We start from the raw sequence: 13,566 nt of genomic DNA on the forward strand, positions 1-13,566 counted from the left end.
GTCTATAGGGCTGCAAAGAGTCAGATAAAATGGAAGGGACTTAGCACGCACACATGCTACTCCCTGCTCCCCCCACCACACCCCGCCGACTTTTGAGAAGCAGAAATGGCTCCACACATTGCCAAATGTGCCCTGGGGAACCCAGTCACCTCTGGCTGAGATCCTGGTGGCCTGGGAGTTGGTGCTGTTCACCTCTGGTGGGGGATAGCAGCACAAGTGGGGGAAAGATGGAGTGGGGAGGAGCAGAGGGGGCCAGAGCCCTGAGAGACCCCCAGTGTGGACGGTTACACAGATAAGGGGCTCGGACCCCAGCGCCCCAACTTCTTGACTCTGCCATCCTGACAAGCTAGCTCCGGTCCTTGGGCCTCTGTGTCCTCAGCTGCAGGGCGGGTATAACCAGGCGTCACTGAGTAAGGATCCTGCTCCCAGATAATAACAGACAACAGGTGTTGTGTGCTGTGAGGGTTAAGGCAGGTGCTCAAGCTTGTAACCTGTGTGTTACTGAGCCAAGATCTGTTCTTCAGCCTTGAGATGGATTAAGGTGGTGGGAGCGGGAACAGGGAGGGAGGGGAGGAGTTTGACCGGAAATGAAACCTCCAAACTGCGGCCCACCTTCACATCATCTGTCCCTTCTGACATCCCCAGACTTGCTGGCAAGGAACAAGAGTGAGCTCCTCCCCACCCAGGACTTCCCTCCCCACCCCCGGCTTTTCCAGCTTGTACTTCTGGCTCTACCAAACCAGCGGGCTGGCTGGTCCCGTTTCCCGCTTCCCAAGCCCCTCCTCTTCCCCTGCCCAACTTCCTGTCTGTGAGTCCAGACCCTTCTCTTTCCCAGGAAGTTATCCTAGAAAAGTCCCACTGCATCTAATCACCCGTCCCTTCATGGATGCCGGCGACTGGTACCTGCTGATACAGTCTTTTGTGGGCACCTGTACATGTTTTGTTCTGTGGGTCTTTGCATTGCACTCAGGCCAGGGATCCTGGGGAACAGAGGGCTGTCATTTCTCCAATAAACACCAGGGGTTCCCCCAAAGACAGGGGTTGCATCCACCCTGTCAGATGGGAGCTCCCTGAGATCAGAGTGTGACGATGGGAGGGTGAGGCTGGTTTCTGCCTTCACTTGCTTATGCAGAGCTTGGCTTCAGTTTTCTATTCGAGTTTTGCAGATGCCTCTTAATGATATCACTCAACTCCGAAGGAGGAAGAGCCAAGAAGTAAGGCCCAATCCATACTGATGATACAGCTGCCAACATACAGATAACCGGGAGCCACTTAGATCCATGCCAAGGAGGTCATGGCTGGGGCGGAGGGCAGGCGGGGGTGCCCTGGGAGTCTTTGCATAGTTCTGGGCCATTTTCTCATCCCACACCCCCACGGGCTGCCACCAGTTGGGCTGGTCCCTTGAGGGGAGGATGGGCACTTCCCCCCTCTCTCCTCTCCCAGCCATGGGCGCTTAATCAGCAAAGTCAAGAATAAACTTGTCGACCCAGTAATTCCACTTCTGAGACTATAAACCGAGATACAAACCCGAGTAGTTCCTAGAGGCAGATGAAAAAGAATATTGACTGTGGTATTCTTTGTAATGTTGCTGCTGCTGCTGCTGTGTCACTTCAGTCGTGTCCGACTCTGTGTGATCCCATAGACGGCAGCCCACCAGGCTCCCCGTCCCTGGGATTCTCCAGGCAAGAACACTGGAGTGGGTTGCCCCCCCACCAAATCAGAAGCACCTCAAATTAGGGACTTAGTTAAGCAAATTTTTAACAATCCATCCATAATTATGTTTTCAAAGACTTGATGATTACAAAAACCCTGGATATTATGGGTAATAGCAATTTTGTTAAAAAAAAAAAGGGGCGGTTGTTGAGGAGAGTTGGTGGGCACCTGTATAAAAATTATGTGGAAAGATATACAGCAAAACATTCACAATGGTTACTTTTAGACAGTAGAATAACTGGTGGTTTTATTGTCTTTTTAAAAATGTGTTTATTTTTAATTGAAGGATAATTGCTTTACAATATTGCGTTGGTTCCTGCCGCCCATCACCATGAATCACCACAGATGCTCATACGTCCTCTGCCTCTTGAACCTCCCTCCCAACTCCCACCACCCACCCCATCTCACTCCGCTGCTGCTGTTGCTGCTGCTGCTGCTGCTAAGTCACTTCAGTCGTGTCCGACTCTGTGTGACCCCATAGACGGTAGCCCACCAGGCTCCCCCATCCCTGGGATTCTCCAGGCAAGAACACTGGAGTGGGTTGCCATTTCCTTCTCCAATGCATGAAAGTGAAAAGTGAAAGTGAAGTTGCTCAGTCGTGTCCGACTCTTCGAGACCCCATGGACTGCAGCCTACCAGGCTCCTCCGTCCATGGGATATTCCAGGCAAGAGTAATGGAGAGGAGTGCCATTGCCTTCTCTGTCTCACTCCTCTAGGTTGTCACAAAGCACCAGTTTGACCTCCCTGCATCATATGGCAGATTCACAGTTACATGGCAGGGTATATGTTTATGTCACTTTTTCTGTGCTAAAATGAATGTAAGGCAGTATATTCCATGACTAAGATGGAAAGATCCATTTCCTTGAAAGACACAAAGTCATTCAACTGGAAATAGCCCCTGTATCTATGAAACAAATGGAGTATGTAGTTTAAAACCTTTTCATAAATGAACTTCATGTGTGGATGACTTCACAGGTGAATGCAACCCAACCGTCTTAGGCTGCAGGGAGTGCCGTAACAGAGTACCATAGATACTGCAGGGAGTGCCATATCAAAGTACCATAGACTGGGTTGCTTAAACAACAGAAATTCATTTTCTCACATTTCTGGAAGCTTGGAGTCCACGATGAACATGTTGGCAGAGTTGATTTCATGCTGAGTCCTCTCTCCTTGGCTTGCTGTGTTCGCACATATTCTTTCCTCGGTGCACACACATCCATCCTGTTTCTTTCTGTGGCTGAATTTCCTCATCTCATAAAGACCAGGCCCCTGGACTGAGAACCCCCTGGTGGTCTCATTTAAATTCAGTTCAGTTCAGTTCAGTCAGTTCAGTTCAGTCGCTCAGTCGTGTCCTACTCTTTGCGACCCCATGAATTGCAGCACGCCAGGCCTCCCTGTCCATCACCAACTCCCAGAGTTCACTCAGACTCACGTCCATTGAGTCAGTGATGCCATCCAGCCATCTCATCCTCTGTCGTCCCCTTCTCCTTCTGCCCCCAATCCCTCCCAGCATCAGAGTCTTTTCCAGAGTCAACTCTTCCCATGAGGTGGCCAAAGTACTGGAGTTTCAGCTTTAGCATCATTCCTTCCAAAGAAATCCCAGGGCTGATCTCCTTCAGAATGGACTGGTTGGATCTCCTTGCAGTCCAAGGGACTCTCAAGAGTCTTCTCCAACACCACAGTTCAAAAGTATCAATTCTTCGGCGCTCAGCCTTCCTCACAGTCCAACTCTCACATCCATACATGACCACAGGAAAAACCATAGCCTTGACTAGCTGGACCTTTGTTGTCAAAGTAATCTCTCTGCTTTTTGAATATGCTATCTAGGTTGGACATAACTTTCCTTCCAAGGAGTAAGCATCTTTTAATTTCATGGCTGCAGTCACCATCTGCAGTGATTTTGGAGCCCAGAAAAATAAAGTCTGACACTGTATCCACTGTTTTTCCATCTATTTCCCATGAAGTGATGGGACCAGATGCCATGATCTTTGTTTTCTGAATGTTGAGCTTTAAGCCAACTTTTTCACTCTCCTCTTTCACTTTCATCAAGAGGCTTTTGAGTTCCTCTTCACTTTCTGCCATAAGGATGGTGCCGGCAAAGTTGATCAGGTCCCGAGAACGTGCACGGCGGGGCCGAGAAAAGAAACTAAAGCAAGAGAAATCTACAACAAAGATGGGGTCGAGAGGTTCGGACACGTCTCCACGGAGGGACGCAGTCTGACCCCAACTTTATTCAGCATCTCATATTTATACAGAAGAGCGTGAGAAGGACAAGACAGTTAACATTTTATTTGTTGACCTATACATCTTACAAACAGTCACAAGAAATCTTGAGAGCATGGGAATGGCACCCTGTTATTCTTACACCAGATAACATTTCTCTGTGCATGAGAAGTTTGCACAGAACTCCAGGTGTCTGCAGTAAATAAGTGCCTAATCTCTGGGGTGGCGGGACAGAGAGCTTATGTTTGCAAGCAAACCCTCAAGGACTGAGGCAGCTCCCAGAGCTGTGTCCTTCGGACAAAGGACCCCGTTCTCACAGGCAGCTCCCCGCATCTCCCCCTTTCTTTTTATATAGGCGCACGCTTATGTTCCTTCAACCGCAGACCATTTTCATAGATGGAAGCCTTTATCATCCATAGATCATCAATCAGTTTTTTAATTAAACAAGGTGCAAGAAATAAAACTGTTAAAATTATTAAGAATAATCCTCCTATGGCCACTCCTAAGTACCAAATACTATTGATGGTAGGAACATGTCGAAAAAGTTTTTTTAACAAAAGACTCAGCTCTTTTTGCAACATCCAAATCAGGTCTAGGTGCATTTTCAATGTTCATTATTTCTTGATGTAGATGTAGTAAATCTAAGGAAATATTTTCATTATGCCAAATACTTTCTAAATGAGCTTTCACCTTATCCCAAGCAGTTATACTACCATTATATTTTTTGGGGGTAACAGAAATCCATCAAAAATCAGCATGACATTGTACCCGTAATCTCAACTTTATACTTTGAACCTCTTTACCTAAAAATTTTACAACATCATAAAGGGCATTCAATAGATCTTCTAGCTTTTTGTCAATATCTTCTTGAGTCCCCAGGGTAACGGATACATTTTGTGCCAGATTATTAACAAAAGTTGCAGTTTGCAGTGAGTGTGCCAGGGTCAAGGCTGCAGTAATCGAGGAAGCAATAAGGGTTACCAAAGCTACAAATCCCAGAATTACTAACCTTATTTTCCTACGATAATGCATTAAAGCACCCTCTACTTCTCTCCAAAGTTCAAGTCTTCTTTCATCATACCAAGACCCATTGATCTTTACAGGAACCATAACAAAAGCAGGCTGTCTTAAGACTAGAACCCTAGTTTGATTAGAATTCCCCTGAAGCAGTTAGTTAAGGTACAATTGTTACAAGTTACATCATAATTTTGTAACCCAGGTTGTATGTTTACAGATCCTACTAGTAAAGCATAAGGGTGAGGCACACATGCACGAGGGTACCTCATGGTGAGATTCCATAAATAACCGTGTCTCACTTTCGATCCCACCTGAAGGTAGGAACCCTCACATCCAAGGGCAGCAGCTAATTTTCAGATTTCAGTTTGGAACACTTTAGAGACGCCCAAGTTCCAAATATGGGATGCAAAGTTCCTATTGTCCTGAGCTCCAGGGTTTCGGGCCGAGTCTGGAGACCAGTCTCACAATGACTCATTTATCCCAAATATGTTATAAACCGTAGCAGTTCCATCTCGACACAGTTTCCATGGTGCAGCAGTGACTCTTCCCCTTGTTCTAAAGTCGCAGAAAGGGATATCTAAAGGACCAGTTCCATTACGACGTTGAGGAGTTCCAGATTCTTTCGTTACTCCAGGAATATATAGGCTCCAACCATTGTCATGATCAGCATATCCTGACTCCCCAACAAAAAGACATCCTGTTGAATTAAAATATCTAGACAGACAAATAGGTAAGCGATCAAACACTCCATGATAAGATAAATTAACTTGATTAGGAATAATATGTTTATCTGAAAAACCACCCAAAGACACAGTATCATTAGTGTATATGGGAATGGACCGACCCTCCCAGCCCACCGGTTGGAGAAGGGGAGGATTGGGAAAATAAGCCCAGTAAGCATTTGAATATTCTTCAGAATGTGCAGTATTAATCTGATTTAAGATAATTAATAAGGTTATCAGGAAGCTTAAAGGCGATATCGGATCGCCCTGCACAGCAACATGATTCTGTGCCTCTCGCATCAATGCCTGAAGTTGTTGCTGAGATGGTAATTCATCATGCTCTTGAATCGCCAATCTCCTCATCTGGTTTACTAGCGATCGTCTCCGCCGTGCGTACCAACCTTTCCAGCAGCCAGCGCGGCGCTTCGGCATCCTGTGGGAAAACACAAACATGCCCTCGTCCCCAGATTAGTACAGGATCTGGTCCATACCATTTTCCCACAAGTGGGTCTTTCCAAAAGACTTTAGGTCTTATTGTTTGCGCATCAAAATTCCAAAATTGCTGTGCTGCTGAATGGCCACTTATATCCAATTGTAAAAAATTTAGAACAAATAAAGCATGGTTTAGAGAGTTGGAGGGGTTATTGGGATACAATTCCCCCTTTTTTAGTTTTTGTAATTGATGTTTGAGAGTTTGATGTGCCCGTTCAATAATTTCTTGACCTTGAGGATTATAAGGGATACCTGTTTTATGTGAGATAGACAATTGTGTACAAAATAGTTGAAAATTTTTTCTAGTGTCTCTTGGACCATTGTCTGTTTTTATGGTCTTAGGGGTTCCCATAACAGCAAAACATTTAATGTAATGAGCTATACAATGTTTGTTAGCTTTTTCAGATTGTAGAGAGGCATGTAAAAAGCCGGAGAAGGTGTCAATAGTAACATGAACAAATTTTTGTTTACCAAATTCAGGAATATGGGTAACATCCATTTATCATATATCGTTTGGCAACAATCCTCGGGGATTAACTCCATAATGAGGGACACTAAAAAATTGAGGACATGTTTGACATTGTTTAACAATCTGTCAGGCAGCTTCTCGAGTAATGCCAAATTGAAGTCTCAAGCTATTGCTGTTTTGATGGTGTAAGCTGTGAGAAGTCTTTGCCATTTGTTCCAATGAAGGAAATATCATACATGTAGCTTCGTCAGCCAAAGCATTGCCTCGTGTTAAAGGTCCAGGAAGTCCAGAGTGAGCACGAATATGACCGAAATAGCATTTATTAACTCTGGAGCAAATTAAATGTTGTATATCACGAAAAAGAGTTTGGATAGTAGAATTCAGGGTACCAATAAATGGAACAGTCTCAATAGTGTTTAAGGCTCTTATGATATATTGACTGTCTGAATATAAATTAAATGGAGCAGAAATTTGTAATAAAGCCTGAAAAACGGCAAATAGTTCTACTTCTTGAGCAGACTTATAATTAGTATGCCAGGTGGTGGTATTGTCTTGTACAATCAAACTAGCTATTTTATTAGAAGATCCATCAGTAAATACAGTTAGCAACGATTTTTGGGAAGAGAAATTGGTGACAATGAGCAAATTGTAAAATTTTATCTCTTATCTCGCTTTTGTTGCTGATACAGTACTTCTTTGACTGTCTTTCTTTGTAATGTCCCAGCCAAAGTTATGCCTTGGACGTACAAAGGGCCGATATTGGCACAAATCCATACATAATCGGATAAGCCTCCCTTTTTTCTGTAAGGTCTCAAGGCAGCTTGACAAGCCGGATTGGCATTCTCATAAGCAAGCTGTTTAGCCAACACCATCCCCGCCTGCTCATCCCCTATCACTTTACCAATTGCCTCAAGCAGGCGGGCAACAAAATCCTGATATGGTTCATCTGGCCCCTGGTGAATTTTAGATAAATCTTCAGTCTTTTTATCAGAATTTGGAAGCTTTTTCCATGCTCATAGAGCTGCAGCACTAATCTGAGGGTAGGCTCCAGGCAAATAATTAAGTTGACTATTAGTGTCTCAATAATCTCCCTCTCCCACTGTCATTTCATAAGTGGTGTTCAGTCCCTGTCACCAATTGATAACAGCTATGATCCCACACTGCTCAGCAAACTCAGATTTCCATAGTAAATAATCTCCTCCAGATAAACAAGCCCGAGCAACCTGTTTCCAATCATTAGGTGGCAGATTTTGATTTCCTAAAGCCTCTATAATAGCCTGAGTAAATGGCGCAGTCGGGCCGTATTGTGCACAAGCCATTTTTAACTCTTTTAGTTGCTTAAAGGGCAGCAGTTTATAATACCTCTGCTGTTGAGCATTTTCAAATACTGGATAGATTCCTGAAAGCCCGGGAATATGTTCTCTTTTTTCATTAGCTCGCTTAATCGCTTATTGAAGAGGAGATAATAATATCTCACTTCTAATTTTTATGTTTTCACCGGGCAAAGAAGCAGGGATAGATATAAGCTCTCGCGGCTCTACAAAAGGCAGAGGTGGATCGAGTCCAGCAAGAACCAAGGGAGGACATGCTGGAGGCACAGGCTTGCTGGAGTGGGAGTCTCCCTGTGCCTCCTTTTTTACTGTTATAACAATCTTCTGAATTAAATTTTCTAGCTGTTCTTCAGAAAGCCCTGAATGCTTTAATTCTCCTTTTCTCGAGGGGGATTGTATGTTAACCATCATTTTCCAAGGCATATCCTCCCTATGGTACTGAGCCGCTTGTTCATTTAACTCTTCCTGTTCATCAGAGCTTAACATATCATCATTCCCTCCAGCCTTACAAGCTGTTCCCTCAGGCACAGCATAAAGCGGCTCAGGTGGAGGGGCAGAAGGCTCTGCAACTTTGGGTTCTGTGGGATCCCTGAGAGCCATTTGAATTTTATGTCCCTCATGTTCAGGATCCAGACAGTCTCTTATGAGAGTCCACAAAGAAAAAGCATCCACAGGAACACGATTGGGACCATGTATGGAATAATATGTCTGCAATTGTTTTCTTATCTTTTTCCAAGTTTCCAGACTAACTGTTCCTTCCTCTGGAAACCAGGGACAAACCTCTTCTATAAAAAGTAAAAACTTCTCTAGCTGTAACTTATTTACATGAATTCCCCTACCTTTTAACATAGTTTTCAACGTATGTACAAATAACTGGCGACTATTGCCTTGTCCCATGATTTATTACTCTTGACAGTAACACTCCCTGCCCCTTTTACTTCATTTAATTAATTAGGAATTCCTTGTCACTTACCTCAATCTTGGCGGGCAGTGCCCGTCGTCGCGCTCCGATTCCCGAATCCCTGTTCGGGCGCCACCTGCAGGTGCCAGCCAGCAAAGTTGATCAGGTCCCGAGAACGTGCACGGCGGGGCTGAGAAAGGAAACTAAAGCAAGAGAAATCTACAACAAAGATGGGGTCGAGAGGTTCAGACACGTCTCCACAAAGGGACGCAGTCTGACCCCAACTTTATTCAGCATCTCATATTTATACAGAAGAGCCTGAGAAAGACAAGACAGTTAACATTTTATTTGTTGACCTATACATCTTACAGTCACAAAAAATCTTGAGAACATGGGAATGGCACCCTGTTATTATTTCTTACACCAGATAACATTTCTCTGTGCATGAGAAGTTTGCACAAAACTCCAGGTGCCTGCAGTAAATAAGCGCCTAATCTCTGGGGTGGCGAGACAGAGAGCTATGTTTATAAACAAACCCTCAAAGACTGAGGCAGCTCCCAGAGCTGTGTCCTTTGGACAAAGGACCCCGTTCTCACAGACAGCTCCCTGCAAGCATTTCTCATGATGTACTCTGCATATAAGTTAAATAAGCAGGGTGACAATATACAGCCTTGATGTACTCCTTTCCCTATTTGAAACCAGTCTGTTGTTCCATGTCCAGTTCTAACTGTTGCTTCTTGACCTGCATATAGGTTTCTCAAGAGGCAGGTCAGGTGGTCTGGTATTCCCATCTCTTTAAGAATTTTACACAGTTTATTGTGATCCACACAGTCAAAGGCTTTGGCATAGTCAATAAAGCAGAAATAGATGTTTTTCTGGAACTCTCTTACTTTTTTGATGATCCATTGGATGTTGGCAATTTGATCTCTGGTTCCTCTGCCTTTTCTAAAACCAGCTTGAACATCAGGAAGTTCACGGTTCACATATTGCTGAAGCCTGGCTTGGAGAATTTTGAGCATTACTTTACTAGCATGTGAGATGAGTGCAATTGTGTGGTAGTTTGAGCATTCTTTGGCATTGCCTTTCTTTGGGATTGGAATGAAAACTGACCTTTTCCAGTCCTGTGGTCACTGCTGAGTTTTCCAAATTTGCTGGCATATTGAGTGCAGCACTTTCACAGCATCATCTCATAAACTCATAAACTCAGTTAAAAACCCTTTATCCAAATACAGTCATCTTCTGAGATACCGGGCTTCCCTTGTGGGTCAGCTAGTTAAGAATCCGCTTGCAATGTGGGAGACCTCGGTTCAATCCCTGGGTAGCTTTGACTAGAAGGAACTTTGTTGGCAAAATAATGTGCTTTTTAATATATTGTCCAGATTGATCATAGCCTTTCTTCCAAGGAACAAGAGCCTTTTAATTTCATGCCTGAAATTTCATGTTTTTTAATTTCTTTTAAGTTCATATTTACTAGCAATAAAAAACCAGAAAATGAATTGAAAAATATGCTTTAACAGTAACATCTAAAAATATGAAATATTTAGGGATAGTGGAAAAGATGAAGGAAGAAAGTGAAAGTCACTCAGTTGTGTCCAACTCTTAGCAATCCTATGGAAGGTAGCCCACCAGGGTCCTCTGTCCATGGGATTCTCCAGGCAAAAATACTGGAATTGGTAGCCATTCTCTTCTCCAGGGGATCTTCCCAACCCAGGGATCGAGCCAAGGTGCCCTGCATTGCAGGCAGATTCTTTACCATCTGAGCCACCAGGGAAGCTCATGGAAGCCTTGTACATAGATAACTATGAAACAATGCCCAGAGAAATCAAGAAAGACCATGTTTATGAATCAGAAGACTGCATTTTGCTAAGATGTCATTTGCTCTATAGGGTCAATGCCTTCTCAATCAAAATCCTGGTTCACTTTTCTTGTAGAAATTGACAAACTGATTCTAAAATGCATATGGAAGTGCAAAGGACCTAGAATACCAAATTGACTTTGAAACAGCAGAGTTGACAGATTTATACTACCTAATTTTAAGGCTTATAAAGTTACTTTAATCAACACAGTATAGACTAGTACAAAGACAAGCAATGGAATAGAATAGATGATCCAGAATTAGACCCATACATTTATGAGAATTTGTTTTTGACAAAAGTATAAAAGCAATTCCATGGAGGAAGAATAGATTTTCAAAAATGGTGTGGGAACAATTGACAATAGATCTGAAAAAGAAGAGGGAAAGAAGGAAAGGAGGGAGGAGAAAAAAAGGACAAAGAATTTTTATCCATACTTCTCACCATATTCAAAATTAATCAGAATGGATCATAGTTCAACAAGGGTACTAAGACAATTTAAGAAGGAAAGAGGCCTTGGAAAAATGATGCTGAAACAAATAGATATCCACATGTCAAAGAATGAAGCTGGTTTCCTTTCCCATGCCATACACAAAAATGAACTCAAAATAGATAATAGATTTAACTGTAAGGATTAAAACTATAAAGCTCTTGGAAGAAAACATAGGAGTAGATCGTTGTGACCTTAGTTTAGGCAGGGCTTTCTTAGATGCTACAACAAAAGTGTAAGTGACCGAAAAAAGGGACAAATTGAACTTCATCAAAATTAAAGACTTCTGTGTTGGAAACCATACCCCTAAGAAAGTAAAAAGACAGCCCATAGGATAGTACAGTATATGTGTAAATTATACATCTGATAAGGGACTTGGGTCCAGAATATGTAAAGAATTCCTGTATGTCAGCAATAAAATAACAGCCCAATTTAAAAATAGGTAAAGGGCTGTTCACCTTAAATTACCACCCCATTGTTAATTGGCTGTACCCTAATACAAAATAAAGTTTGAAAAAAAAAAAAACAAACAAGTGAAGGACTTGAATACATGTTTCACTAAAGAAGATTAACAATGACAAATAAGCCCAAGAAAATTTGCTCAACATCATGAGTCATTAGGGAAACACAATCAAAAGCATAATGAGAGATGACTTCACACCCACTAGGATGACAATACTGGCCATATATGTATGTATGTATGTATGTATGTATATATATATATATATGACAAATGATAACAAGTGTTGGTGAGGTTGTGGAGAAGTTGGAAAGTTTATATTTTGCTGATGGAAATGTAAAATGGTGCAGCTGCTTTGGAAAACATTTGACAGTTCTCAAAGTGTTAAACATGGAGTTACCACACATGACTCAGCAACTCTACTCCTAGGTATGTACCTAAGAGAAATGAGAACATACATCCACACAAAAATTTGCACATAGATGTTCATAGCAGCATTATTCATAATAACCAAAAAGTAGAAAAAAGAAAACAAAAAACAAACGTCCATCAGTTGATGAATGGATACATGAAAGGTGAAATATCTATTCAATGGAACATTATTCATGTTTTATTCAACTATTGTTTGAATTCATGTCTTACTTGACAAATGTTTTATTCAACAATTAAAAACAACAAAATATTGATACATAAGACGAATGAGCCTCAAGAACATTGTTAAATGAAAGAAGCCAGTCACAAAAGGCCAAATATTATATGATTTCATTTACATGAAATTGCAGATGAGGCAACTCTATAGAGACAGAAAGTAGATTAGCGGTTGCCTATGGCTTAGAGATGGCTTCCTGGTGGCTCAGTGGTAAAGAATCCTCCTGCGATGCAGGAGACTGCCTGCAATGCAAGAGCTATGCTTTGATCCCTGGATTGGGAAGATCCCCTGGAGAAGGAAATGGCAACCCACTCCAGTATTCCTGCTGGAAAAATCCCATGGACATAGGAGCCTGGGATATTACTTAATGTTGGCCTTGACTTAGTGACTAAACCACCACCACTGGGGCTTAGGGAAGGGAGTGTGTGGTAGAGAAGGTTGCGGAGTAACTGTTGGGGTGATTTCTTTGGAGCATGTTGAAAATGTCCTAAAATTAGATTGTGGGGATGGCTGTACAACTGTGAATATACAAAATAATTATATTCTTGAAATGAATGAATGGTATGGTATCCAAATTATACTTTGGTAAAGTTATTTTTTAATGGATTATATTATTCAGCTTTAAAAAGAAAGGAATTTTTGACATATGCCATATGAACAAAGTTCTCAAGAATTGAGAACTTCCAGAAGTTAAAGCTGGATTTAGAAAAGGCGGGAGAACCAGAGATCAAATTGCCAACATCTGTTGGATCATTGAAAAAGCAAGAGTTCCAGATGGAAAATCCCATGGATGGAGGAGCCTGGTAGGCTGCATGGGGTCGCGAAGAGTCGGACATGACTGAGCGACTTCACCTTCACCTCTGTTTTATTGATTACACCAAAGCCTTTGACTATGTGGATCACAACAAACTGTGGAAAATTCTGAAAGAGATGGGGATACCAGAGCACCTGACCTGCCTCCTAAGAAATCTGTATGCAGGTCAAGAAGCAACAGTTAGAACTGGACATGGAACAGACTAGTTCCAAATCGGGAAAGGAGTACATCAAGACTGTATGTTGTCACTCTGTTTATTTAACTTCTATGCCAAGTACATCATGTGAAATGCTGGGTTTGATGAAGCGCAAGCTGGAATCAAGATTACCGGGAGAAATATCAGTAACCTCAGATATGCAGATGACACCACCCTTATGGCAGAAAACGAAGAGGAACTAAAGAGCCTCTTGAAAGTGAAAGAAGAGAGTGAAA

General features: G+C 42.4%; 1 long non-coding RNA gene across 1 annotated transcript; it reads right to left on the reverse strand.

Annotated features, from left to right (window-relative positions):
- Positions 1-3,948: 3,948 nt before the first annotated feature.
- LOC129647961 (uncharacterized) lies at positions 3,949-8,872 on the reverse strand. The gene is made up of 3 exons (XR_008712595.1): positions 8,807-8,872; positions 6,077-6,108; positions 3,949-5,667 (listed from the first exon to the last, which is right to left on the reverse strand). It is a non-coding gene; the product is annotated as an uncharacterized LOC129647961 (long non-coding RNA).
- Between the last annotated feature and the right edge of the window lie 4,694 nt (positions 8,873-13,566).

The sequence above is a fragment of the Bubalus kerabau genome, chromosome 3, assembly GCF_029407905.1.
Source record: "Bubalus kerabau isolate K-KA32 ecotype Philippines breed swamp buffalo chromosome 3, PCC_UOA_SB_1v2, whole genome shotgun sequence".
In the NCBI taxonomy this organism is placed as follows: Eukaryota; Metazoa; Chordata; class Mammalia; order Artiodactyla; family Bovidae; genus Bubalus; species Bubalus kerabau.